General features: G+C 37.0%; 1 protein-coding gene across 1 annotated transcript in view; it reads left to right on the top strand.

The window, feature by feature from the left end:
* The first annotated feature begins 434 nt into the window (after positions 1 to 434).
* LOC105361018 (transcription factor Sp4) overlaps positions 435 to 3,468 on the top strand; it is a 16,373-nt gene continuing 13,339 nt past the window's right edge. The window contains 2 exon segments of the mRNA XM_011498099.1: positions 435 to 942; positions 1,136 to 1,539. The gene's annotated coding sequence lies outside the window, so the exon portion shown is untranslated.

The following is a 3,468-nucleotide window of genomic DNA, read 5'->3' as shown; positions in this document are numbered from 1 at the left end:
ATTTCGATACTCCTTCTCGGAAGAGTGACATAATTTTAACTGCGTATCTATTTAATTCCTGCTTCTTCTTCTTCTTCTTCTTCGTCATCATCTTTTAAAGTGTAAAAAAGAAAAAAAAAGAAATAAAAAAAAAAAAAAAGAATAAGTACAACGATTTGTGCATAAAAGATATATTTAAGAAAAAGTTCAGCGGACTTCACTTGGTTTTAGCTTAATTTTTCTTTGATCGATCATAAGGTCTATTTGCTGTTTACTAAGCACACAAGAAATCGAGAGAATAAAGTTTTTTTAAATTTAATGTTCAATCGCACAAAGCTCTTTTTTTAAATATTCATTAACAAAAGAAACGTCAATAATATTAGGTATTAATATATTTTATAATTGAATTATTCTTACAGTCTTCGCGTATTTATTTAATAATATCCTTTCGTACGTATAAATAATTGCAAGAAGTAAGTTGGAGACGATGCAGTTGTTCAAAACAGAACAGACGTATCGGTTCCCTGTACGCCACATGACCGTCAAGAATGGTCAAATAACTGTCCTATCTCCATTTTTTAATCTTATATTTATCTTAACCGCTTTATACGTAATTATTCACGAGTCTCGTAGTATATTGCAAAATTGGTAAATTATATTTAAGATGGAACGAGCGGGGCAAATGTATTAACGGCGATGGAATTATAAGTAGTTGTTTGGGCTTTGTAGTGACGTGGTTGACCAGAAGGCAGGCGACGCTACCACTTCGCGTCTGCGCGCGCGCGCGCACACAATCGCCTTACTTCTATTTCTACGTTCTACGCTCGTTGTTGGTGTGCGTATACATTAGTAGGAGTGCATATCGTCGGGGCCGAAAAGGCGTCACGGAAAGGCGTCCTCTCAGAAACGACACACCTATCCGTGGAGTTCCGTAGTGCTCTCTTCTCTTCTTGGCTTTTACGAGTGTGTACATTGCCATACGTGATTTTTTCTCTCTCTCTCTCTCTCTCTCTCTCTCTCACTCTCTCTCTCCTCTCTCTCTCTCTCTCTCTCTCTCTCTCTCTCTCTCCCCTCTCAAGTATTATCTTTTTTGCGAGTTTTACCTCGTGACAAACTTGAAATATTGCAAGTTTTTCACGAATTTAATTTTCTACAGGTGTGATCTGGTAGACGTAATAGTGCCCAAAAATACCTGCAGCAAGGGCAGCCTTAAGTTGGTACTGAAAAAGAATGGGTTTGAGGCAGTGCAAGTAGCTGAACAATAGCTCTGTCTTTATGAAGAATTGGATTGGATTTTTTTTAAGTGACTAGTAAGCATTAACTGCAAGGAAAATATGTTATCAAGAAGATTAGAAACAATTGGCATAAACAGCTTATTAAGCTTGCATGGATGGATTCTACTTTCTTAAAATATCTCCAGAGACTAGTGTGATCCGTTTGGTTTATTTTACCTAGTTGGCTTTGAAGTTTGCTGCTTCTTCGTTGAAAAGCTTAGGCCGTAGCATCTCTTCAACTTTGTGCACTATGGCACAAACGGCGACAATTAAACAATCCCAGAAGGTACGAGCAAACTTTCTATCCAATATTTTATCTTATATAGATATAAAAAAAAAAAGAAGTAGAATATGTTTATCTAGACTTATACGGTCTTTGAATTTAATCGTCTATAAGAAATAATACTAAGGTTCTATTCAATCGATATAATAAAGATTAAAGTAAATTGGAAATGGATTCTTTGAAATATTAGATATCGTTGTCATTTGAACAATGTTATATGCATTATAGCTTTCAGAGAAAATTACGAATTGAAATTCTCAAGATTATTGGTAAAATAGCTCTAAAGAATAAGAAAGTAATAACGAATAAGTAAAGTGGAGCATGCTAACGTATAAAACTGTTTTAATGTTTGGAAACAAATATCCTAATGCTTTTACCATCTGCTTATAAATAAAGTAAGATTAATGCAATTGATAAAGCATAATATTAAATTAAAATATTGATTGCGCGTATAAACGATTAAATATATATATATATGTGTATATATATATATATATATTTATACATGTGTGTGCGTGTGTGTGCGTCTGTCTTTCAATCAGTCATTACACAATAATCTTAAAGTTGGAGTTATAAATAGTTTTAAGCTGAGCAGCGATAAAAAATGTGTAAACTAATGAACTTGAATCTTGTAACACTCTAATTATTGTTATAAATTGTTCGATAAGAGCAATCTTGATTTCAAAGACAGGTCATTGTGAATAAACGATACTTTTTCTTTGTAAACCAACTTGTTATCTAAAGCGTATCGTTAAATCATGCAGACAATTTAAATCCAACAATTTGTTTATTTGCAAAATAATATGCCAGTCAAAAAACCCAACTCTTAATTTTATTATGGAAAGTAAATTTACCGTAGTACCACAATATTTTGACAATATTTTCAATGTCTCATTAAATTTTTCATCCCAAATTATTAAATAAGTCTGCTAATAATATTAATAATAATCATTTTTAAAAATTAATAGTAGCTGTTAAATAAAATAGAATCATGAAAAGATAATATGTAAAGGAGGCCTAACAATGAATTTGAAAGTGAAATGGATGGTAGTCTTTACTCCTTTTCACTCAAAAACTTTAAGGTTCATGCTGTGCTTAGACGATTTGATTGGTACCGCCGGCGGTACTTCGAATTCCAAGTTCATGTTGCAGTAACCGCGTGGTGGACATACACACAGTCACATACACTATTTAACGTGTGGAGTAGGTGGGCTTTTCGGAAGCGCCACGTGCCCGGCAGCTCGCGGTGTAGGTATATAGTGCCTACATAGGTGGAGTCTCTCGCGCCCGAGGGTCCCCTATCCGCTTCTCTTTCTCTCCGTCCCCCCTTCCTTCATCCCTCCTCCTTCCTCTCACTCTCTCACTCTCTCACTCTCTCTCTCCACTTTAGAGTGGGTGGAGGCTGCGATAGTCCCTTCTCCTCTTCTTCTTATACTTTTCTATTCGATGTCTCGACAACTTTTGTCACTACTACGTCTTGGCGCTAGGGTTCAGCTGCGGTCTCGTTGCGCTTCGTTATTTCCTAAAGCGAAGAAGGATGGCAGGGAGAGGAAGAAGAAGAAGAAGAAGAGGAAGGTTCTTGCGAGGGTTAGCGCTCAAGTGGGCGGGTTGCGCTGCCAACTGGAGAGAGCTGTGTGTGTGTGTATGTGAGCGCATGTATGAAACTTCATCCCTCTTTTTAATGTTGGCGATGCGAGCAGCTGTGGGGACAGATCGAACTGTTGCTGCCCCGTTCGGTACCTCCCTTTTTTAGGCTCGGCGGGGAGGTACACGACGACTGGACGATGCGATTGACAATTCCATGCGACGAATGATCATTGACATCCATTGCGTTCTCCATTCTTCACGCGGTTCGTAGGTCATAATCCGATAAATTCTTTGACGTTCAAATCTTAATAAAAAATAGTACCTACTCTCCCCCCCCCCCCCCCA

This window comes from Ceratosolen solmsi, unplaced genomic scaffold, assembly GCF_000503995.2.
Source record: "Ceratosolen solmsi marchali unplaced genomic scaffold, CerSol_1.0 scaffold14, whole genome shotgun sequence".
Taxonomy (NCBI): Eukaryota; Metazoa; Arthropoda; class Insecta; order Hymenoptera; family Agaonidae; genus Ceratosolen; species Ceratosolen solmsi.
This window is presented reverse-complemented; position numbering and strand designations above follow the sequence as displayed.